The 26664-nt window shown below is 37.4% G+C and overlaps 1 protein-coding gene across 1 annotated transcript in view; it reads right to left on the bottom strand.

Annotated features, from left to right (window-relative positions):
* Positions 1-26664, bottom strand: part of LRMDA (leucine rich melanocyte differentiation associated) — an 821041-nt gene that overhangs the window by 320668 nt on the left and 473709 nt on the right. The window lies entirely within an intron of this gene.

The raw sequence follows: 26664 nt of genomic DNA, 5'->3' as shown, positions 1-26664 counted from the left end.
GTGATGATTGGAATAGGCAAGGCCAAAATTTTGGGGCCTGACTTTTCTATTTTCAAAGCTGCGGAGACAAAATTGGTGCGTTAAACCCACAAAACAAATTATAGTAACAGACCCGAAATTGCTGCATCTGCACACTCCAGGAGGTTCTGAAGGCTGCAGATGAGAAGCTGGGAGTTGCATGCCACCAGAAGATTGTGTTGATGGTGATACAATTGCAGCAACGGAAAAGTTTTTCCTGCTCTGAATTCACCTCTAAAGAAAAGTTACACAGCTTGGAAGTCCTTCTGAGGCTAGAACTCTCTCTGGTTTCCCTGACTGAAGCAATAGCCAGAAGTGTCTTTTAATGGCTTAAGCTGATAGAATAACTGTGTCCTTCTTTAGAAGAAAATTATTTTTAAAAAATGGTGCGAGAGCTAGTACTTCCCAGACTGACTAGTGCAAGTAATACAGAATTCAGATTGGTCTCTGAAGGACGCGGAGATCACGTTTTGTCTGTGCTCAGTCAAATGCTGAAAATATTTCATTGGCTGTCACTTGGTAAAATGACCATTAAAGTCCTATGAGGTTTAGATCTGGGTTACCTAAGAAAAAGGCTCCTTTTTTCCATATGACAATTGCTTAAGGAGGTCTTCTGGAAAGTGTCATTGATTCATATAAGAGCAATTGAGGGTCAATCCTTCTTGATAGCTATCCCTAGTCTCTGGAATATGTGCCCTATCAAACAGAGAAAACTGACTTCCTTGCTTTAAAATCCATTTAAACAGTTTTTTTATTGCTGATAGTTGTAGTTTAATTTTAATACTTATCTTAGTAATTTTGATTCTAGCTTTGTTTTGCATAGTAAGCTGCCATGAAACTTCAGTGGCTGATGCTATAAACATGGGAAAAAAATAAAATAAACATGTAAAATAAAATAAAATAAAATAAATAAATAAATGAAAAGATCTGACAAACTGCAATATCCCAAAGAGAAGGCCAAAGATAGTGAGATAGGTGGAAACCAAGTTCAATTATGAGACAAGTAGGCACATTGATAGTAATTATTTTCAAATGGAGCAAATTTGTTTTCATTCTAAAAATATCCTAATCAATGGGTTTAAATCCAAAATGGAAACTTAGGATAAACACTGGAAAACTCTCAGCTGTTCACTGGTAGAAAAAAATACTTCAGAAGGTTGGTATATATTGGTTGATTGATTCATTCATTCGTTCATTTTAAGCAGTAGTGCTAACTCCGCCTTTGGCAAGAAGTTGAACTAAAGAACCTTTGAGTTTTTCTATAGTTCTATGATTCATTTACAATATAGTATTTAGAATCTTTTCCTGAAACTTCATCTGCAGGACCACACAGGCCTAGACACTGAGACCCAGACAAGCATCTCAGGGAATGACCAACTTATCTGACCCAGCATACAGAATCATGCCAAACAAATTAGGTTGCTCTTCATAGACTTCTCTAGATACAGGTTTGAAAACTACAACTGTAATGAATAGTCAGAGCCATCTTAAGAAATATAAATACTCCAGAATTATGCTTTAACCCTCATGGTTTATACTATAGACCTGCAATTCAAGCACATATTTGTTCATCCTGTGAAACCATGATTTTCCCAACATGAATTCTTGGAAAGAAGCCTTCAAGCTGGATATTAAGAGAGGATTTCTTTGAAATACTACATTTAAATAAAATTCATTATTGTAACATTTATTTTAGATGGCTAGAGCCCAACAGAGGAACCACACAAAATAAATTATACAAAACTGAAAATAAATGGAAGATGCTGGTAATGTACCAGAAAGCTTGCTTATACAGAAGTGAAGATATATTTATTAAAGTTTGCACTTTAACTGCTTCTTGCATAATGGTATTTTCCTTTGATGCGGGACAAGACCCAGGAACATGAGGCAATATTTATGGTCTAAATTATCTGAAGCTTTAGGTTTTTTTCCTCTCCTCAAAAAATACTGACTGCACAGTATATAGAGTATGGTGCTTTAGGAATCACACAATGTGTTCTTTGTGTCTTTCAATGAATAAACTTTGATCTTGAGTGAAACTATTAATTTTTCATACAAAAAGCATTTGCTTCAAATATAATAAAAGTTAATATAAAAATGTATCTTTCTGAAGCCATTTTGAAGCTAATTTCATGACCTATACAGAGGTGAAATCTAGTTTTACTTTGGACTATATATTCCAACAGGGAGTTATAGCAAAGCATGGCTTCCTCTCAAATCTACTTAAATAGTACATGTACATGTCACATTCAGCTGCTTATAATTTTAGCCATATAATTCATACTATAACGTTTGAAGCCAGGATCTCAGTCTAAACAGGTAACAGATTTGTGCAAATGCAGTACGACAGGGCTCCAGCTCAGCCTATAACTGCTACACCAGGATGGAATAAATAAGAGTTAAGTTGATCTGCAGAATCCATATTTTTTATGTTGCCATGTGGAGGAACTTAGAAAGGTGATTTACAATCATTCCTGGATAGTCTTGAGGATTCCATAGATTGTCCAGATCTGAGGTTGGAATGAGGTCAGGATATTCCATTATGAACAATTTTTCCACCCCATATTATCAAGCAAACCACAGTCTATTGGCCACTTTGGCGGAGCGGGCCAGGAATTCTTTGAGTCCTAGTCAAAGCCATCTGGGGGACAGCAAGCTGGCAAAGGTTATTAAAAATTATATTTCTGTTCATCTTTATTGCCTTTGATGTTTGAGAATTCACAGAAAACCTTGTTTCCTCTATTCCTCATTCAAAGCTGGAGAGAGGTGATGACTTGGACTGAGTTACCTACCTAAATCAAATCACTGCTACTGTATTTTTAGTAAGTTTTTGCTGGAAATTTTTCATATATTGTCTTATATATAATCAAGTGCAGAGTAATCAAGGGATGAACAGGCATATGGGGATCAGTTTTTTGTTAAATCACAGAGTCCCTGAAGACACATAATTTTGGGGTGGCTGAGCTCTGAATTCCATGTTTCATCTGGGAATAGCAACCAAAATGATGTGGGATTTCTTTTTAATTAATTCCAGATTTAATTGTTGTGTTTGAGAAAGACCTCTCTGAGAATAACAACCAATATGGTGTATGAGACAGACAGACAGACAGATAGGTGATAGACCGATATTGCAATAAAGACATGTATGTATACATATATCTGTATATATTGAAAACTGAAGGTTTTCAAACAGAGGCTGAATAATCATCTATCAGGGATGGTGTTGTGACTCCTGCAGGGAGCAGAGGGTTGGATATGACGACCTCTTAGGTCCCCTACTTAGGACCCCTTCTATGATTCTATGATATTGCAGCTTGACTTCCCCTCTCTTAGATTCAGTTTTTCATTATAATCCTTGCCTTCTATCCTACAGTAGTAACTGTCCCCCATTCAGACAGTAAAGACTGAGTGATATGCGGTGGGTATTTCATACCTATGGAATAATTATTCCTCCTGTCAAAAACTGGAACATTTATATGGGTTCTAATAAAAATCAATTTTTAAAATGGATTCTGTGTGCATGAGAGAGTGTCTATACACACACACATTTGTATGCATTTTATACACACATGTGCTATAAATTACATTTGTGGATTAATTCACATGTCTTGTGAACACACTGGAAAGAGTAATTTATGTTTTGATGCCCATTTTTTCTGGTTGCAAAATACATAATTATTTCCTGAATAAGGATTTTATTTCCACCTTATTCTCAAGCTGGAAATGCTTCAGCGAGAGAAAGCATTTCTATATTTCATTTTTTAGAGAAAATTTGAATTGGCAAGCAGTCTTTCCAGAGAATTGTACATGCATAAATAACATATCCTGTTAAACTTCTGTGTTTATATTCTACTAATGTCTTGGGGCAAAGAGGTTAACAAATGTATTTCAGCTCCAAATTACTTTTAGGGCCAAGTATTAAAACTGGGGATCTAGAGACTTGATAATTGAAATCAAGTCAAACCCTTAACTAGGGGTTTACTAAATCAGGTATGAAAATTCCCACTCTGGCCGATTTGAGTCTGATGTAACTCCAGAAAGCGACCAAATGGCCAAATATCTGCCAACTCATGGCCACTGAGAATAGTCTCTTAGCCTGGATGGCATTCGGCTTATTCAGCAGCCAACGGCAGTTGGATTTTAATTGAGAAAGGAGCTTTATGGCTTCCCTCCTGAGACAGAATCTGGCCTCCTCAATTACCTTAAATATAGAATTAAAATTTAACTCTTCAAAGGATCCTGTAAGAATGGCCATTTACTCCCCGTGCTCTCTCTTCTAATAATATAGATGTTAACTGCAACACTAAATATTTGATTTATGGAAAATAAACTGTAAAGTTACTTTGCAAGGCTAGTGTTAATTTCATTCTCCTCCTGCAGGGTTTCATATTTCTGCCTTATACCTCTTTACAAAGGTGGAAGGCATCTGCTGTAAAGGAGAAACTCGGCCCCCAAAGGAAGAATGACAACACCAGAAGCAAATGGAATTGTTGTCACTTCAACAATGGATCATGAAAAGGTCATTAAAAGCTACTTAGCACAAGCTAATAATTCAGAGGGTCTCGATATTGGGTGTATGTGTTCTCTGAATGAAAGAAAGAACCATCCAGCCATCTCCTTATTAGCTAGGGACCATGCGCATTGCAGTCAAACAAAACTTGTAGTGAACACAGAAAAGTGACCTTTCATGCTTCCTAATAATGTCAGAGGTAAGATTTGAACCAAGGGCTTCCCAGCTAACAATTCTCAGCCTCCATGTTACTCTAGCTTTCTTTATAATGTATGACTGCTTAATGCAGTGAACTGTTTTCTCTCAAATGCATAGTCTGGCATTATGCATAATTTAGGTTAGATGGAACAACGTGTTTTGTCCTGAATTAGCTAGTTATTCATTACTGTTGTAACAACCAGCCATCACAACACCTTTTGATTTTTACAATTTGTTCAGAGTAGACTCTTCAATATAATTTATGGGAAAAACACAGCTCTGCTTTGCAAATCCAAGGTGACTTGCAAATAGCGTTCTTGTGCTTGACTCTTGTTAATGTTAAGATGACCTAAAGCTTAAATAGTATTTCTGTGATCTTTTCTGTTAATAAGATGTTATTCTGTTAATACCATCTGTTAATATGTTCCTTGAGAATTTGGGTTTCCAGTCTAAGTTTATGAAGTCCACGGAGAAAGAACACTCGGGTTACAGATGACCCATAGTTAAGAAGGGAGACTATTGTAGCAAAATTCGAGTTAAATATACAATGATTTGAGTTAAATACACAATACTTTGAGTTCATTACACAATACTACTTATACAGTATTGTACAATAATACTGTTCTGGCTTACGTGCAAATTCGACTTAAGGGGAGACCTTGGAACAGAACTTGTTCTTAAACTGGGGACTACCTGTAGTTGAAAAATACTTGGAGTTATAACTGAAGAAAACACCCCACATACAAGCATAAGAAAGTATGCCTGTCAAAAAGCTGAGGACAAGGTAAATGTTTCATAAGGCCCTGTGCACATGTATACACACACACACACACACACTTCTTTTTCCAAGTGTGGATTAAAGATGGCTACTAAGTTTACTGGCTGTTCAGTGACTCAGAGTCACCCTTAACTTAGATTGTTTGGGTTTCATATGTCATTGGCCACCTTGAGGTTCTGCAAGTCAGGGTTTCTACTCTGTATCAATCTGAACTAACTTTTGAAGTATAGCTGGTAGAATGTCAATTCCCCAATATTCCTTTGGAGAATGCAAAGATTTAAAAATACTGGGTTGGTACTCAAGGTTTGTGCTTCTTGTCTGGACTACCTTGCAGGGGTAACACAGCCCTTCGAGGAGTACTAGCTTTGTCTTTATTGCAAGGTTACATTAACAGAATCTTGCAAGACTGAAAGTATTTCTCCCCTCCTTTCCTTTTACTCTCTTGAATACTAGGGACGCTCCCTTCTGAAATGGTTCCCACGCCCTCCCTTCTTTGGTGGGCTGAGACATCTTTTACATGCCATTTGTCTGCGGCTGCCATTTGTCCAGTCTGCAGTTCTCCCTCCGGTCTCCCAAGGTCATTCCCACATACCATTACATCCTGACAGCAAACCAGGGGAATTCAGGATAGCTTTTAACAAGATGATAGAATAGATGGTTCTAATTTGCCCTACCTCCAATTCAAAATACTTTCCATTTCTGTTTTCCAACTCTGTCATGCTCCAAAAAGAAAGACCTCTCCCTGCCCAGCTTTTTGATGCTTGCCCCTTTAAAATGCCTTGATGGAAAAGGAAGGGAGTAGAAAACTAGATTCTTGATTGACATGTATATCCTCAAATCAGAGTGACCCTTGTGTGTAGCTTGTCATCTTTGATCCAATGAAATAATCTTGAGAACTGGAAGTAAAGAACTTAGGAGGAAATCTTTCTTTCAATCACTTGGTCTCCTCCCCTTCTGTTTTTAAATAAAAATAAGTGCATCGTTCTCTTCAACTTCTCCCAACCATCAGGAATCAGTCCACCATACTGAGAAAGGACATTTCTTGGCATCACCCCTTCCCTTTGCCCAAAGCTCATCAACCCATCTGCCTAAAATCTGGCCCAAATATTCCCTACAATAACATTCATTTCTGCTGCCAATTTCTCAAGATAAAACATTTTAAGTCCTTTGACTATTCCAATGAAGCTTCAAGGAAGAAGCTTGCCTCCATTCAACAAAAGATTTCAATCTTTTTAAACAGTTAAAAAACACCTACTTAGCGTGTACAGTTTAGAGAAAGAATGAAACACCATTTAGCTCTAGGTTTGACTAGGTGAACCTTTTAAATGAATTTTTAATTTTAAAAAAACCAGTAGAACTATTTGTCAAACTGGAAATCTACCCCCAATCACTGGCAGTTGATCTGCAATCTTCTGCTCATTCTCTAGCATGGATATCAGCCATTGTCATGATCAGCCATCATACAAGTACAAGGCTTGTACTTAATCCAGAGATAATTAAGCCAGAAAGGTCTTGGGCTACTCAGGTGGGTGATGGATGGCCACAAAAAAGAGCTTCTGCAAGCCTAAAATTTGCTACCCTTTCTCTAAGGAATGTGTCCCAAGCAAGACATCCAAGAAAAGTTCCTACTGAAATCATATATATCAATAGCTACATAAAGAAATGGAAAGTTGTTTCTCTGGCTGATGAAAACAGTAAGAATTTTCTACCACATGTCCTCTAATAGATTACATTTCAGATTTTGTTCAAAAGCAATACAACATGTGAAGGGGAAAAAGCCTTCAAGTCCTTGGAATTCTTTTAGCAGAATAACCGCTATGTCAAAAGAAGAGATTCAAAGTGAACCAGTATTTCTTATTTTGCTTTCTGAAAAAAAAAAAGAATGACTACTTCTGAGATATGCTAATATGAATACACACAGATTTCTGTTTTATTTTATGTGCTGTAAGGGAGGAATTATTCCTAATTATAATAATTTTACAGATAGATAGATAGACAGATTATTTATTTGGGCAAAGTAAGTGCATTTTGATTATCCAAATGGCATGGTTAATTTCTCCAGATTCCCCTGCCAACTTTAGTTACAGTCAGAAGTTATCTTCATGTGGTTTCTTATCCTAAGAATAGCTCAGTCTGACTTATTGTAGTAAATTGCAGCTGTCATAAAATCACACTGTTGGAAAGGATCAGTTAGCATATTCCCACTTCAATGAAATGGTATGATTCCACACCATTTCTAACATGTTTGAAAAGTATTGAAAGGCAGAAGAAGAACGCCTTACATTATGAAATGCTGTTGCTTAGAGTAAACTGGAGCCACTGGCCCAGTTCTTACAAAAGGAAAGAAGGGAGGGTATAATAATATCAGGACTAACATGTATGTGAGAAGACATGAACCCCTGTTTACTCTTTATTGCCCCAATTTGGTTACAGAATCTAATTGGTTTGGAGAAAGGTGAGATAATGCAAAGTTGGGAGGGAGGGAGGGAGGGAGGGAAAGAAAGAGGGTGGAAGGAGGGACGGAGGGAGGGAGGGAGGGAGGGAGGATATTTAGCTGTCCATCAATTATATCTGCTCTTTATAGATATAGTTGCATAAGAGTACCAGTTCTGGGCTGGAAAAATCCAAACGTTCTGCTAGATGGCAGCAGAGAATAAAGGATTTAAAATATTTATCTTTTTGCAGTCATCTAGTGGTCATCTGGATTCCTGCAATCTATGTCTAATACAACCCCCAATGTTCAGGTTGGCCCTTGATTTATTTGATTGTTTAAAATGAGGGAACCATTGTTGGTTTGCAGCTCAACTGCCTTAGAGTCTGTCTCAGCTACAACTTAAAAATGAGTGCGCTTTTATCCCTGAAACTCTCTTTTGCACATACTTGCATAATATGATACAAAAAGCTATACTTTTTATTGGTCTTCTTCCCTGCTTTCCCCACCTTTTGTATTGCAGATTTAAAAAGCAAGAAAGGTTTGAAACAACTGTTGTAAATATTTGTATTAGGGATTCAAGATAGGGAAATAAAAATCTTAATAAGATAAACTAGTTGACCTGGAAAAAGTCTTCAATATTATAATGAAAATATGCTAATATGGCAGAAATGGGATGAGCAGTTACTCCACAAATCTGAGGCAAATTCAAATGGAGAGACATTAAGAGACTTCTTTTATGCCTCTTTGTAATATCTGATCATACAGGCTCTTCATGTGGTCATTAAACTAAGTAAATTTTAATCTGGTTCAATATGCTTTATGAATATTAATTTTCACCTTCTGTCCCTCAATAGTTTTCCTTATATACACATACATAAATACACAAATTTGCAGAATATAAGTGCAAAAGATGTTAACAGATCTTTTACCTTCCTAAAATGCAACATTACATTGAAAGGTAACATGTCATTGATTTTTCCTGCAAGATCTTTCTTAGCAGTGGAGACCACACAATGGGATTAAGGTGGCTTTTAAAAGAACATCTTCCTTGTTTCACAAGAAATTAGTATGAAGTTGACAAAGATTCCTACTTTAATTTCATTAAGTTTTAAAATCTTCTTTAGAAAGTATTGATGGAAAATGAAGGTCCTCTTCCAACACCAAACCATAAATAGTAATGGTCTTCAGCAAGACATTTTATACCTGGATGCAGAGGTTTTATGGAACCCCTTCGGATAGATATCAAAAATATCTAAACCAGTAGTAGAGAAGGCCTGAAGGACCACCTTCTAGAGGATATGGCTACCTCAAGGCTTCAAGGAGGGGCACTTTATAATGCATGTTCTATTTGGACCTTCTGCACAGCCCTAAGATGAATTACTGCAATCCTGAAACATAAAATTAACCTTTCTCTCTGCCTCTCTCATCACTAAGGTTAAAGTTACAACAGCTTTGACATTCCTGACAGGTTAAAGAATAACCAACCAGACCACTTGCCAATTTTTTTTTAAAAAGGAATTGTTTAACAATGCCCATTTTCATTCTTTAAACTCACCTAAATCAGAGCCCAATCAGGGTTACAGGGGAAAAAAGGAATTAATGTGTTTTCCTGAGGCTGAACATACATACATGGCAAGAAGAATTATTTCACTATAGAAAGGTTGTCATATATTTTAAAGTAAAAATAATACTAGGAAAATCAGAAATTGTATATTTGCCCAACTGGCCAGCCTTAGTTTATAAATTATGTTGAATGTGACTGCAAAACCATTGGTCCTGGCAGACTTTAGCATGGTCATGTGCCATGCTCTTTTAGTCTTGGGCCAGATGTTGCTACCTCTCCCCACTACCTGAGCAAACTGCTGGCTTTTTCTCTTTGGCCCAAATAGCTGGTTTTACCTTCTTTCATTGTCTCAGCAACCCTCCTCACTGGTTAGCATACAGTTGTAGATTTATTTTATTAAGGTGAACTATTGGTTCTGGTGTGGCATCTAAACATGACCTTCCCTTAGCAGTTCAAGTCGTTTGCTCCATACCTCTGATATGTATCATTTTCCTAGAAGTTAGAAATAAGTAAGGGCCTATGGACGCTTACCAGGAACAGCCAACTTTGCTATTCCATGCTTGCCTCATTCATTTTTAGAGCAGCAAATGAAGACCTGTCTTCTCCTAACATTGAAAGAGGTATGAAATGTGAGAACCAGAACCTTCACCCTGCCAAACAATTCCTTCAGATATTATTTCACACTTCCCTGGTTCTACCTTGAGAAGGATACTTTATCAGCATCTACTTCTGAGTGAACTACATTGGGCCAAGAAGAGATTTCAGCGGGAGCTCAAGGTCAGTCTCCCTTAGGATCTTGGTCTTTTCATCTGTTATTGTCATTGTTACAAACTTAGTTTTAATAGAAAGATTGAGGGGAACAGCTTTGGTTGCCATATTTTCAAATCTGGCCCTGGTGTTCCATGTTGGAACACCTTATAATCTAATTCTCAGAAAAAACGATTAGCCTGGTCTGAAATCTGGCTTCTCCATTGCCCTGAAAATGAAATTGTGTGGGTTTTTTTAAAATACCAGCTGGTACTGGGAACTGGCAGTGTTACTGTCACTAGGAATAACACTCTGTGATGAGAAGACATCATGAACAGGCACCCTGATCTCATTTCCCTACCAGGCTACCACCACACTGCCATCTACTTCATCTGGCGATCAAGAACTATCACTATGTATGGATTATCTGCATGTATCCAACGGATTTAGCATGCTGATGTGTTCCCTGGTATGAAAGAGCCATGGCTTCTGCAAAGAGCATGGTTCTTTGCAGGTTCTCCTACTTTCCCCTTCTGCTGCATTGCCAGCACAAGGTTTCACTGGAAAAAGTTGCTGCTGCATGTGTGTGACCAAGAGAGAGGGGATCCTGCAGCTGAGAGGTAACCAGCTGTAAACCTGCCTGCCTGCCTGCCTGCCTGCCTGCCTGCCTGCCTGCCTGCCTTCCCTCCCTCCCTCCCTCCCTCCCTCCTCAGTTCATCTTCCATCCAATTCTGAAGTGGAAGAAAAGCTTAAAAGCTAAATTTTTCCTCTTTACTTGCTTCCTCTTTACAATGTGCTGGCCATGGCTTGCAGCTGATTACATACCATGAGCAGGAGGGAGCCTGGCACAAGACATAGTAATTTTCTATCTGTGTGGCTCCATATTGCTGGGTGGTTCTCCACTACACCACGAGTTCTTTGTAAAGGTGATAAAAAACAAAATGAAGCTAGCCTAGAAAAACAGACTACCTAGTAAAACAGCAGATATTAGACGCCATCCTTCCAATTTTCTAGTTCTCCACAAGAAATATCCACCCCTTCCTTTCCTACATTTCTGAGCAGATGGATGCCTCTGTCTGACCTTGTCTCTTTAGCAAAGCTTGGTCAGACTTGGATAATACTTGGGAGGAGATTACTAGGGCATGCTAGGAAATCAGAAAACATCCTAAATGACAGCACACTAGCGACAGTGTGAAATGGTTTGCGCTGCTGTTTTTCAGAATGCCTCACTTCCATACTGTTACCAAGAAAACTGTATGGATATAAAAGGAGACTTTAGCTTTCCTTTGGTCTTCAGGATGGTTTCCTTCTTGTTCCTGTGTGTGATGGTGTTCATACAAGTTTGGTGCATCTTTATCCAACATGAATTATCATTGTGAAGCAACTTCAAAATGGCTAATTTAAACGTTCAACTTCAGCAGAACCTTACTGCCCAAAGGTAAAGTCTCCTTTGAGTTGAACTTTCTTTCTGGTGACTTCATGTATACATTTTGTAGTGGGGTGTTTTTGTTTTTGTTTTTGGAGTTACAGTAGAGGAGGAATAAAGAAGGAATTTCTTTCCAGGATTTTTCAGTCTAGCCTAAAGGTTTGGCGCTAGCCAGAACTGACTTAGCTTTGTTGTTGTTGTTCAGTCGTTAAGTCGTGTCCGACTCTTCGTGACCCCATGAACCATATTGCGCCAGGCCTTCCTGTCCTTCACTGCCTCCCTGAGTTTGCTCAGTTTCATGCTCATTGCTTCAGTGATGCTATCTAACCATCTCATCCTCTGCTGTACTCTTCTCCTTTGGCCTTCAATCTTTCCCAGCATCAGGGTCTTTTCCAAAGACTCCTCTCTTCGCATTAGGTGACCAAAGCATCTGAGCTTGAGCTTCATTATCGATCCTTCCAATGAGCAATCAGGGTTGATTTCCTTTAAGATTGACTGGTTTGACCTCCTAGCAGTCCAGGGGACTCTCAAGAGTCTTCTCCAGCACCACAGTTCAAAGACTTAGCTTAGCTTTTTCAGATTAGTAAAAGTCAGCTAGGTGCTACTGGTCCAGAAAAAGATCCACTTTTTTTCAGCACTACACTAGCTTGGTCCCATTTGGAATACCGTATCCAAATGATCATCAGTTTTTGAAGGAAACTGATAATTCAAAACAGGTTCAGACAAGGAAAATGAAGCACAAAATGCAAGTCCAGTGAGCGAATGGCTTTGCTTATCTGAGAGAAAACAAAACTGAAAGCAAAAGTATCTGCAGACAGAAGGGAGGCCGCTGACCTAGAGAACGGGGGAAATGATCGAGTGTGGCTGAAACATCCTCCATGATGTCATACTGCTGTTCCCTTCTTCTTTACCAACACTGTCAGTATTTTAAAGCAACTTACTGACAAAACACTTTTGAAATGAATGCTTTTCATTAATGTCCTATAAACATTGGAACACAACATTATTAGTTGCGTTAGGGATCATCCTACAAGCAAGCCTGTAAACTGGGAAGAACTAATCCAAATTGCTGCAACAAATAAGCCCTAAACAATGCAGTCCTGAGAGACTGTAGAATTCAATGTGATCAGCTCACTGTATCTGTCGCTTGATGGATTTATCCATGAAACTCTTTTTCCAGGAAGTTCAAACTGCATTAGATACTATCTTTCGACCATAGACAGGATCACATCTATATCCTTTTATATAGGAAATAATCCTATGATCCTTTGTATCATTAAGACTTGGTCTCTTAATGATACGAAAAGACTTTATAAGCTTGGGCATAACCACAAGGGCATGTCTGGGGAACCCCTTTCACTCTATTCCAAGAGTGAGTTTGGCCATAACTGATTTACCAATATACCAGCATAATTCTTCAAAGAACTCTATTAACTGCTGACTTTAAAATCCCTCCTCAAAGATGCTTTCCATTTCATTGAGGATCATTTTAGGACCTCTTTCCACAAAGCAAAATGAGACCAAGTGAATCAAAAATAGCAAAATTTTCTAGCACAGGAAAAAGAATTAATCTAGGAGGTCTCAACAATCAGAGAATGAGTTTTAAAAGCTTTGTTAAAATCAAAGGTTCATTCAGTTTAGGACTCAACACACCTGATTTCTGACCCGTCAACCTGTCAGGAAGCTTCATTTACAGAAGGCAGCCATGTATTATTTGCACAGAATGGTGTGTAGTTTTTCCCCCCCTCTTCTAACCAATAAATACATCTTTTTTGTTAACTCCAATATTATCCTTTGATAGAAAAAGGGCCTAGAGAATAATTAACTTTAATAGGCCTTTTGTGAATAGAATGGCACACCAGGATAGCAAGTATAAGTGAGCAAAATTTTAAATCTACCCCTCAAAAAAATAATACAAGCTACAAAAATTATAGGTTCAGCTTTGCTCAGAGAAAACGTGTATTTCCAATAAATGTATAAAATCCTTTAAAAAGTGCACCCATTGAAACTTCATATTTAGGCTGATTTGCTTTCCAAATCATGTAGACAGCACAGTTGTATACAATCTTTAAACAAGTATAACCATAGAGAAATGTAGAGAGATTTAAGAGAGAAATAAAAACATGATCAACTAGCTTGTAATCTTCTTTTCTCTTATTCTCCTCTCTATAGCTGCATTAAATTGCCTGTTGAGAACAATAACATATTTGTGCTTTCTTAGGTAGAATGATTTGTATTATGTAAAGATTTGGCTAACAGACTAAAGTCACTTTCACACTGAGTGGGATTACATGCTGTTAATAATTTTCTGGATGGTCTGGGGGACCCATAATTCTGAAAAACAAAGCTTTGCTTTTGAAATAACGCCCAGCAATATTACAAGTTAGATTTTTATTCAAGCTTCTGGAACCACGAAGATTTAGTGCTGAAATATCACTTTGACAGAAAGCCGTCTGAAAATAATTTATCTAGGCATATTCAAAACCCAGTGGTGGGGTTCTGATTTCCTGACTTCAAGGAATGGATTTCTATGGAGATTCCAGCTGCTCATTTGAATAGTGGCAGATTTTGCTTCTATGCCAAGTCATTCATCTACCTTCATTTCCCACCAATTGTGGAGCTTTTTAAAACATAGATTTTCATTCACAGTTGCAGTGGATCATGGGCACTGAAGTCTTAAGGCTAAATAAAATATTGATCACGGGCCTACTTATTTTGCTCAATTCATTGTTGGGGTAATAAATAAATGTTTGCAAACTACTGTCAGAACACAGGCAACTGGACAGTAGACATGAGAACGAAGCTGGTTGGATCTGAAAGATTACAACTCTGCAAGAATTACAAATTCAGTGGAACCCAGTGGAATGTGTGAATATTTGATATTCATCAGGGAGATATACTCAAGGAATCTGCTATCTGACTTTGCCTTATTTTGCCATGTTTTATTCCCTGACATCATCATTTATCATACTATCTCCTTTCATTGAGTTTTCCTAGAAGCCATTAATTGAGTAAGACACGGGAAGATATCTTAACTGTTCTGAAGCCAAATGCAGCCAGAACGCAGAACCCACATAGCAAATTTCAGAACGTATGTTTTTGAATGAAGGTTTAGTTCTTAATTTGTCTTTCAGAAAATACTGTTAGTCTTAAAAAGGCTTGCCTTTTTAGTAATAGTAGTCTTTCCTTGGAATTTACGTATTCCTAGTTCAGGGTATATTGATATGTCTACTGAGGATTTCTTTTTGAGATAACAGATGGTTGGAGGAATGTTTTAAACCAATTTCAACTGGACTGATATCTGGATCAAAGGAGATATGATGGAATAACTGTGCTTTCAGGTCCTGTATCTGCCAGTGCTCTTCATAAGCTGGAGATTGAGATGGGGCATTTTAATAATCAAAAAGAGCACTGAGGTGAAAATAGTTGTTTTTACTACACTGCTTCCAATACCACTTGTGAACAAATGGGGGGGGGCACAATGCCTCAACTGATGAAAAAATAACAATTTCTCCTCTCTGCATACTCCTTTGGATAATAATGGTTGACCCCCCCCCCCCACCCATCCATCTCTCCTTTTTGTAAAGGAAAAGCAGGTTGCATGCATCTACCAACGTCTTCATCCTTTCTAATTTGTGAACTCAGACTGAACTTATAAGTGCACTCAACATTCCCTGGGGTCTTCATATTCCAGGGAAGAATCAGCAACAGTGGGCAAGTTGCCTTTTCAGGAAGCTTATACATCATGACTAATCCATCATGGAAGAACCTTTGGAAAGTGTCCAGAGGATTCCCCAGAACACAGTTTGGATAATACAAGGATAGATCACCTTGGCAGCTGAACTAGCTGGGCCATTATTCTTCCATATGCTGATGTTCTTTTGATGTGAATTTTGCATTATTAGTTTGCAACGACCAACTAATAATGGAATCTTTCTATAATTTCTCATTGCTTGTTTCAGTCCTTCTCAGAATTAGAAGCCATGTGATATCTATGCATATTAGAGGAACAATTTATTGCTAAATGTTTCCATTAAAATTAGTTAGCTATGTGGAATTATAAAGTTTGCCAAACAAGTACTCAGGGAGTGGACATAGTAAGAATTCTTTGGTTTTCAGCTTTAATTAGTTGTCTGGTCCAAATTGCTTTCATTGTAAACAATGACTGATAAATCCACATTGGCTTGAACAATTTATTACATTAGAACCCAACTGCCAACTGTCTAACTGTTTTAATAAAAATCTATTTTGTAAAGTTTATGTTTTATTGCATGCATGGCTCCTTTATTGGTTAACATTTTGGAATTGTGGAAAAGGTTATGAATTTAGAAACTGACTGCATTCATATCATATTTAAAACTTAATGCTATTTTATTAAAGACATATGGCCCTCCAATGTACACATATTAAATGTCATGTAAGAAAAGTAGCAGTTTAAATCATGGTCAAATTCATTTTTGACCTGACTCAGGAGGCTTCCCAAGTTCTGAACTATTTCTTTGTAAATCTGGCAGTTTAACCACGCTCATAAATCATTTTCAAAGCACACTATTTCTTAATTTTAGTGCATTAGAAAGCATTTGGCCTACACAGCAAACTGTTTGTAGCAGTTATGTGACCTAAGTTGAACATTTATCTATACGAAGCTGCAGAAGAGGAAGAAAGGGTCTCTTAATTTATTTTATTTTTAAAACACAGTATTTATTACTTTTTCTCATTGTACTAAAACCTAAGTAAATAAGAGCCTTGGTTAAATTTCCAGGTTGAAACTGGCATTTTGCTAGTATTTTGTGTGGCTGGCTTGTACTTATTAATTTTCAGACTATATGTTAGTAATACAAAAGCAGCAGTAATTTAATGCTTCAGAGGCCCTACAGGAGTATCTTCAAAAGGAAGAAGTAATATAGATTGCCAACTTTGTCAAACTCTATGAAAAATTACATTTCTGCACCACTGAAGCAGTCATATAGCTGGGTTGTGATATCTTCATGACAATGCGTAGGCAAACATACATACTACATTTACCTAAAGGGAAGATGAACCTGTTTTTAAGACAACTCATCCCCTCAAAAGGAACAGGAAACAGAGGAAAAATTAAAACTGTAGACAAAAATCTTGTGCAATATTCAGCTTCCCCCATTTTGTCAATCTAGATTTGCTAATCCAGCTAAAATTAATCCTAGAAACTCCACTCTCCTGAAATAAATGTGTGCATGTAGATGTATGTATAACAGACCCAGACTTCCCAAAAAGGAAATAAACAAACAAATAAATAAAAATAACAATATCCAAATTTTGCCTGTAAATTAAGATGCTCCATTTAGAAAAGCAGTTGATCCCTATTTGCTTGTAGCCATGATTCTGTTGCTCTCACACACGAAGTGAACTGTTACACAGAAAAACAATTATATTCCCCTCCCTTTTTAGGTAAATCACTCCTGAGACCATAATCAATATTCTGATGTTTCTAAACAGGAACATCACTTGGTAATAAGAACTGTCCAGATGCATCAGAGTGTCTAGTCTTAACCTTTCACATAAAACGGCTAAGCAGAAGTCTACCAGAGGGAGATAAAAAATTGCCCTCTGGGAGCCAGTGTTGCCCACTCGGCTGACCATCAGGGTTAGACCACAGATTTTTCTCATTTCTCTTTCCTAATCCTCACTGCTCAAAAACACTGGAGTTCCTCTGATTCCTGATACCTGTGGGTGGACATACGTATGGTGTGCAGGATCATCCTTATGGGTGGCAGCATCTTCTACAATTGTGCTGACTTGTCATCAGGATCATTCTCCCAGTCCTGCTTCAGTTCTGGCAGCATGGATAAACCATAGCTGGAGAGGCCAAAGCTGGAGTTGGGGGTGGGGGGGTGTTGGAAACAAAGCAAAAAATCCAAGAGGGATACCAGCTGTTCCCTTTTTCTTTTGTATATTAGCTGGGCTTTAAATGTTCCTGATAGCTCATTTAAGTGACACAGATAAAAGCCAGAGGACTCATTCTCAGAAGTCAAACTTTCAAGATGTATATCAGTAATGAAGGATATAAAGAGCTGGAAAAATGTATATATTTATCTTAAGGTTCAGAACTGTGTATTAAATTTTCTCAAGCTTACTGATTTGCTGCATTCGAGAAAGGGCCCTTCTGTTTGACAATTCTTTTTTTTTTTTTTGAACAGCACACCCCAGATGAATCAGGGAGATTTAAAAGTAATAAAACAAGGAATTCAGAGCAAAGCATGACATTCCCTTTCATGACCCCCTTGAGCCAACCTATTGCTGTGAAATAAAAGGAAAGGCTGGAAATGGTGGTTATAAGGCAGCCTGTCCAGAGCGGTGATCACATTCCTATGTTTCTGGATCAAATTGGAAACCATCCTAGGGAAGACACAGGTTTTGCAGGTCTATGCTTGTAAAAAAGCAACATGAACCATTATAGATCACATTAAATTAAATTAAATCACAATTATTTCTGCAAAACAAAGACAACCCTTTACTGTCTGATTTAACAAATCTTGCATCGGTTACAGTCTGCACAGAGAATGATTCTGACACTAAGTATTTTCAGTCTTTAAAATGCTAATATCCCTAAATATTTCCAAATTCCTCTTTGCTTTCTTGGCTAGAAGAATGATTCTTGCTCAAGGAGGCATGTGTGTATTGTGTGTGGGGGGAGGGGGGATATACACACATACATACTATGTTCAATATTTTGACACCTCTTCATATTGTCCTAATGGATCAGAAAATCTAATCCAGCATCCTATCTCCAATAGTGACTAACTGAAAGCCTAGAAGTATAGCATCAAAGCCTCCCCATTACACTCCCTAGAAATCACTCTTTACTATCACTTGAACATGAAATGGTAATGTGATGGTATCAGGCTTTATTGGGCGGTTAAGCATGAGGGATGAGAGTGTCAGACCCTGCGACACTGCACAGGTGAGGGGCTGCAGGTTCCTTCATGTGAACATGACTGGAACCAACCACAGAAACAGGAGGAGAATTCTAATTCAGTGCCCCACACTCCCAATTCCTTCAGTTGGTCCAGAAGGAGAGTGTGATCAATGGTTCACCAAAGGTCATCAAGCATGATCAATACTGAGCGTACACTTGCACCTAAATGCTCATCCAAGCATATTTACTTCTGCTGAATGCCATGTTGGTTTCTTTTGCAACAACCTGTCTCTTTTTGTTGTTGTTGTTCAATGCCAGGAGAGGACAATTGTAAAAAAAGGTTATTAAAAGTCCATTAGAAACAATACCTTAAAGTGTATATCTTTTCTTACCCTGGATAAACTCTGAAAAACAATGCACCTGCTTTTCACCCCCCCCCCAAAAATTAACTCTTAGAAATTCTGACAAGAAAAGCAAATAACATTTGAACAAGGTATTCCCAAAAACTAAAACTCCAAGGGCTTCCGTGATACTTAGATGCTTCATCATAGTCTTAAACTCAGTATGTCTGAGACTAAATCCATCTCCTTGGAGCCCCAAGCTTTTCTTCCTTGATCTGTTTATCAGCTGACAAGATAACTATCCATCTTGCTGAACACAGCTTTCAACTTGCTCCTATCTTCTCTATTCAGCACCGTACTGGCGAAATCATTCAACTTGCTCATCACTCTGAACTATCTAGTTTTTCCTCCACAGATTCCTTCTCGCTTATCCTCAAGTAAAATACGGTTCTTCAAAAAATGTGTGGCTAACATACGTGGTCTGCCAGTATCTCTTTTTGGTTTTAGAGTAGGTGGGACCAAATATTCAGCTTCTTTGGGTTTTGGATTTTGGAATGGTTCGGAGACGATTAAGGGCAAAATGGATGCTTTATGACTTGCAGTAACTTCAGGTACCCATGTTAACTCTTCAAACCCCTGAAACTTCCCCAAAAAGTAGATCCTGATGCCAGCTTCTTTCACTCTACCACACAAAGCCCAATGTGGCCCTCAAGCATACTCATGCTCTATGTCCTCCATCTATCCTATCCTCAACGTCAACATATGTAATTTCCTCTTTCCTTGTTTCACCTTATTCTTTTCAAAACTTCTCCAAGTTCATCTTTCCTTGAAATGTTTGGACCAATGTAGCCTAAGCAGCTTTCTTCCCATCCTGTATTTGAGTCTGCAAATGCAGCACACCAGGGAGAAAAGTTGAAGTTTAGCACATTGTTGGTGTTGCTTCCTATATTTTCCCTGTGGGAGAATATTACACATTACATCGGATATTGTTTGTTCAGTTTTACAAGCTCATAAGTCCTATATGCACATTGGGCTACATACGTAGGCTTGACCAAATTTCAAAAATCTAAACATGCAGAGAGAAACATGCATCTACGCATATTGACTAATTTTAAAAAGAAATAAAACACATGTGTCAGAATCTACTGTGGGTGTTTGAATGAAAAGATCTCTCAAGATCAGAAGTCATAAAAATAAACTATGTAAAAGGAGGATGCTAAAATAATAAAAGCCTGTATCATAAAAATATATTCATATATATATATATATATATATATATATATATATATATATATATGAGTGATTCTCAGATATTTGCATACCTTAATTGATTTACTTTTTCTGAAAAATAAGGAAGGATTAAAAGTATGTTCTGTATGTTTAATTCTTACATTTCTAGAAATATATAGCTATATTTACTTATTGTATTTTTGTGTCAGCCAAGAGTCAAAACTTTCTGAGCAATTTGCAAAATTTTAAAACACAAAAGAGATTATAGTGGAAGGAAGTGGTGAAAGGCTGGAGTCTCTGAGTCTTTACACCCTGACCCCATCTCTTGGTTTGGATTAAAAGCTTGGGAGTTCCTGCTGTGTAATGCTATGTGGGAAAGACCTTGGGAGATGGGGTGAAGAGATGCTGCCTAGGGAACAGTCAGATAAGAGACAGCATAGCCCACAGCTGGATAGTGGGTGGGGCAAGAGGCTCAGTAGGGACTCTCCCTAGCTTCTCAGGCTGTAAAGGGGACTGATGGGACAGGGGAGAGAATTGCATTTTCAGACTTGCTAAATTCTGTCAATGTATCTTTACAATGAAGTAGAATTAGCTCATCTGGTTGTCTTTCTTGTCTGGTCTATCTGGTAAGGCTGACATGCTGCCATCACTTTCTTTCAAAAAACTGCCTCAGCTGACATATTCCCCTCACCCTAGAATATGTGACAGATAGGGTTCTTACATGCACTGACTTGCCTTTTTGGCAATTAAAAAGTCAAAACTATAAAAGTTGAAATAATTTTCAATAACGTTAAAACCCCTGGAAATGTAGGTTTTTATCTTGTGATTTCACCCCTTCTTAGGAGATAGCCTCATCTCACGAGAGATGAACAAAACCAAACGTTTTTTTTTTAAAAAAAAGAGAATGTATAACTCTCCCCCCCACACCCTTAAGTTTAAGTCTTAAAAAAGCCTACACTAAACATAGAAAATGAGTAATAGAGTTGCCTTGATCAGCAAGTAAACAAAAGATGCAAGCAAAAATGCAAAAGAAATTATTCAGGAAGGCCACAAGTTGGTGCTGGTCTACTGTGGTGGATTGTAGCAGAGAGCAAGGCTATCAGGAAGGAGGGGATACATTCCAGGAAGGGAAAAGAGACAACACAGTCCACAGGGGGAGTGTGAGAAAAGTAAGAGATTCAAGACAGCCACTCCCTAGAATCTCCCAGGGTATATCCACTAGTTGCTGTAGTATAGATTTAGTTTGGCAAGATTCTGTCTATAAGGTATAAGCCAATAACGGAACTGAACTCAACTGGACTGTTTCACTGTTGTTCTTGGGCTGGGTCTGACATCTACTGTGAATGAATACTTTCTCCCTATGAGATGGGAAATGATAATATACAGACTATGATGATTTTTTAATCAGTAAAAGTCCATTAAAACTTTTATTTTAGAAAGTTACAAATGGATTTCCAAAAGATTCTGGAATTAACTATAAAGAATCCTTCCTGTGGGAAAATGCTTTTGTTTTGAATCATACATATATGATTTAAAAAATTGGACACTAGAGGGAACTAAAGGTTACCTAAGTGATTTATCTAAAAATATAAAATATTCTTTTATATTTCTTTTCTCTTTTCCATTTTTTCCTGCAACTTCTTTTTTCTTTAGTTTGTATTAGTTTCCTACTGTAAATATAATTTTTAATAAAATTACTATTAAAAGAAAAAAGAAAAAAACAATTAAGTGTAAATCCTGGCTAAAATATAAACCTCTTCTTAAAGAAATCATGTTTTTTCTTAAAGCAAAGGTCCCCTGTTTTCTTTTACGGGAGCTTCCCATTTTCTTGAAAATTCTAATTTTAATCTGAGGCTCTGGGAAACCATTTTGCTTGCCCTTTTTTCAGCCTTGGTCCAGTGTCTTTTTCAATTCCCTCCTCCAATTGTCCCTTTGTTCTTAAAAAGCCAAAGCCTTTTTATCTTTAGCAGAGGGAGAAACTGGGAAAAACTGACTCCAAGTGACCAAGAGCCACAACTCCCTTCTGGATGCAGCCCGACCATTTGGAATGAAGAGAGTTGGCTCTTAATGTCAGAATTTGGAGCCTCCACATTCACAACAGAGACAGGATACTCAATCCTCTACAATCACCATAGGCACAAAATCTAAAATTAAGCCGTGTTTTTGTCTCCTTGTCTAGCTCAGCCACAGCACATTTAACTTAAGCTGATCTCAAAGATTAGTAACTGGGTGGGAGACAATCAGGAAATCCATGGCTATAATCAGAATCCCAGAAGAAAGCAATTGTAAAGCACTAATGCTATATTCTTGTCAAGAAAACTTCATGAATGTGTCCATCAAGACCATCAAAAATAGACTTTGATCCAAAAGAGATTTTACTTTTGATTTTCTAGAAATACTTGCTGAAAATGCCAAATATAAAAACTCTCTTTTGGAGAATTCTCACGGTACTCCTATTAACAGGAGTTAATGGCAAGAAAGAGAAATGTTCCTTTTCAAAAAAGAGAAAGGGTTTTGCATCCTACAAGTTACGCCAAAATGGATGTTCCCTCTCTCTTCCTCCTCCCCTGCACCTGGAACTCGCTTCTGGTACTCCTGTACATGCTTTTACAGAACAAGGGCACAGCTCTAAATAATTATGTCAGAGAAATGACAACTGTGCTCTTTGCAGGAATAGAGATGAATAATTACAAAGCTGAGACATAATTAAGCAATTTTGACTGTTGTATTCTTGAGCTGTCATTTTGATGTGAAGAGCTGTCAGGCACAGCAACATACTTTACACTGGACAGGCATCTTCCACTTTGATCAACCCTTATGCTAGAAAATGAGGCTGTGGTTTGGTCATTAAATGAAGCTCCCTTGTTTGGCACAATGCCCCCTGCCCAGCCAGGCTTCCAGGCTTTTTGTTGTTTTTTAAAAAAATCAAACATCAGACGATGTTCAATATTTTGACATTTCTAAATATAAACATCACTGGGTAATGAAGTTCAACTCACTTCACACAGCAAGAGAGAGCAGAGCATTGCAATGTTAAGCTGTTTTCTAATGAATGACTGTATCTTCCCCATTATGACAGTCCCATCATAAACAGACTCAAAGCAACAAAAGATGAAATGAAGCAAAGAAAAAGGAGGCAGCATTCTGCTAAGAAAAATAAAATAAAAATATGAGGAAGGCAGGGAGTTAGACAAAATTAAATATTTATGATTTCCACCAAGATTGGTGTTTGCTAGTTACTTCTGCATATGAGTAAACATAAGTGAGTTGGATGAAAATATTCTGTCTTGTGTCTCATTTCCTATGTTGCTTTCAGATGCTAACGCACTCTCTAAAGATTCTGATGTCAAGAATGAAATAAAAGCAACCTCACTCTTGGGCCCACCGTTTTTTTCTTCTGAACAAGTTCTCAGATTCCAATTTAGCACTATAAAGTTAGACTTAAATTTAGATGCTTCAGGAAAATAGACTAAAGGCAGAATAGAGTTCAAAAAAGCACAATTCCATGTCAAGCCAATTAATGTCTGCAAGAATATTTTATTTTCCCTCTGATAATTATTTGTGCACCAAATCTCATGAATTCCTCTAAATACTCACATATATATATATATACATAGATTTGAAGTTAATATGAATTTAATGAGGAATATGTATAAACAACAGCAACCAATCAATCTTTATTAGGGTCATAGACCAGCATAAAATAATAACCAATTTTTACCATAAATCTTTTGTTTTTCACAATGAAGTTGATTAAGCTGTAAGAATATGGTCAGGGAGAAACGGATCACACTGATCGTACTGAAGTCCTATTAACAGCAAACCAAATATGGACATCTTATGTGCCTTAAGGACCAGGAAGACACTGATGGGCAGTATTTGATGTTACATCAAACATTTCTACAAGGCATGATTTATTACAGCAAGTGATGGGCTCTGTAAACCTCTCCAGAGCCAACTTTTCAATGAATTCTTTTATAGTTATGAACTTCATTCTTTCAACAAGCAAAAATGGTCCAGAAGCTGCAACTGATAGAAAAGTACCTGCCCACCTTAAGATAGGTGACATCTTAGGATTTCAAAGCTCACTTTCTTCAAATACTATCCAAATTATGCCCAAAGATCAGCTTGTAGAGGCCTGGAGGAGGGAGGGAACAGTTGTTTGCATGATTGCTTCGTCTCACAGTGCAGAATCCAGGAATAAAGTCTTCACAATGCCACCATGTAATTGTGGAACTCTCTCTTGAGCAAATCCTCTGTCTCCTTTTAGATGACAACTGAAGACTATCCTGTTAACTTAGGCATTTATAGGATAGCAACTACTCTAGCGTCAGATCGTCTTTTACAGATTGCTTTTCTTGTAAAAGAATAAATCTTGCTTTAAAGTTTGTATTGTTCTTTTTAAGGATGGTTGGTTGTATTGTTGATGGTTTCAAAATGTTTTGTAAACTTTTCTGAACCCCTTAGGGAGGATTAGCAATATGGGAATAAAATAATGATAAACATTAGAGTTATTGGAATAATAATAGCAACAACTTCAACAATAGTCCATATAGTATGGAGAAGGATTTGTGTTTACAGATTTTATGCAACAAATTCATTTTAATAGATTCAAGCCAACTCCACAATTTCTTAGATAAACCTAGATACGGGCAACATATAATAAAGTATAATGATAATAATTCTATGGAACACAAAGAGGCATTTGCTCATGACACCTAAAATGTTTACAAAAGGTAACATGTTATGCTAGCTGAGACCTAGCAATTCCACAGCAAGCAATTTTAGAAAGGCCTATCAAAATACTAAACTGGGGCAACGTGCTAAATGGGTTGGGAAAATAAATAAATACATGTTTTAGAGAAAGATTTAGCAGATAACTAATTCAAAAATTATATTGTTTGCAACATGGAATGGAATTATTAGAAAAAAACACCAAGACTTGAAATACCCCTGTGAATTTTAAAAATCCTCCCTCTGACAATGGATTGAAAGAAGAGCCTATAAGTTAGAAACTGTCCTTAAACTCATTTCTTCTTCCCTTGATTGGGTTCCCTTTGGAAGAACTTAACTGTCAGCCAGTATTCAAATTCAAAATATGAAGATATTAATACATTGCAATTTGATATCCAGGATTATAAAAATATAGTAGTTATAATTTGCTATCATTACAAAAAAAGAAGGTGGAATGAACAATAGCATCCTTTACATGTTAAACTGCTGCATTTTGCAAGATTAGGTATGGAGAAAGCCGCTCACTAGGAACAAACAACTTCACTTATTACAGACTGCATTGTGAGTCAGAATATTTTAAGATATTAATAAACTATATGCCAACCCAATAAGCAAATAATAGCTATTAAAATATTAATAGTCACAAAAGGAATGAGAATTAACTTGTTACAAAAAAACAGTCAATAATGAATATATCTAGCTCCACTACTGGGTGCTGTAATCCTTGCTTAATGACTGCCGTTAAGCAACCTTTGGAACTTACGATGGTGCTAAAAAAAAGTAGTTTTAATGACTGGTCCTCAAAGTTGTGGTCATCACAGTGTCCCTGCAGTCACATGATCACAATTCACAATTCAGGTGCTTGGCAATTGGAGCGCATTTATGACAGTCACAGCGTCCCATGGTCACATGATCGCCATTTGCAAGCTTTACAACCAGCTTCTGACAAGCAAAGTCAATGGAGAAGCCAGCAGTAAGTCACAAATCGGGGTCATGTGATGTCGCCCTTAACAGCTGCAGCTGATTTGTTTAATGACCACAGCAAACTGATGTTGTAAGTCCGGTATGGTCATGTGATTTTTCACTTAATGATCACATCACTTAGTGACAGAGTTGCTAGTCCCAATTGCAATTGTTAAGTGAGGACTACCTGTATAGTTTACTTCCATAACAGCCAATGGAAGGTTGACTAGAAATATTTAGGTTGACTGGAAATATTCCCTGTAATATATCATCCCAGTATGTCTGATGAAACATCCTACAATAGTCATACTGGAGCTTCTCCAAACAACTTGGTCTATGCAAAACATTGTATTCCTTTGGTAAGTACCTTAGGAGGAAAACAGTAATTCAGAAGCAGTCTCTAACTTTATTTCCATTGTCACATTATAATCAAATATAGTACAAGCCATAGGCATATTTGCCCTCAGGGTACAGAAGCTGAAATACAGGCTCCCACTGTTGGCCTACAGTCACACTATTAAATCCAAAAATGAGTAAATGAGCAGAAATCTTACTGGGCCTCACTGCAATTTTTGCCAATTCTTTCCTCCAGCAAAGACCTCATCCTACACTGCTCCAGAAGTTTCTCCAAAAGCAGGTTAGAGGTAACACAAAACAGTAGGGCAATAAAAGCATGGTGGAAAAAAAAATAAAGTATGAGAAAATAACATTTCCTTGTTTCTGGATTTCGCCCAGTAAGTTACTTTTATGGTAATGCCAATGACATTTCCAATGGTTGGAAAGTTAGAACTAACCTGTAAAATTAAAATTACTTGGTAGATTAAGG

The sequence above is a fragment of the Python bivittatus genome, unplaced genomic scaffold (genome assembly GCF_059951505.1).
Source record: "Python bivittatus isolate LINGU-HERP-01145 unplaced genomic scaffold, Pbiv_v1 ctg000050_np1212, whole genome shotgun sequence".
In the NCBI taxonomy this organism is placed as follows: domain Eukaryota; kingdom Metazoa; phylum Chordata; class Lepidosauria; order Squamata; family Pythonidae; genus Python; species Python bivittatus.
Note: the sequence above shows the minus strand (reverse complement) of the source record. Positions and strands in the feature narration are given on the sequence as shown.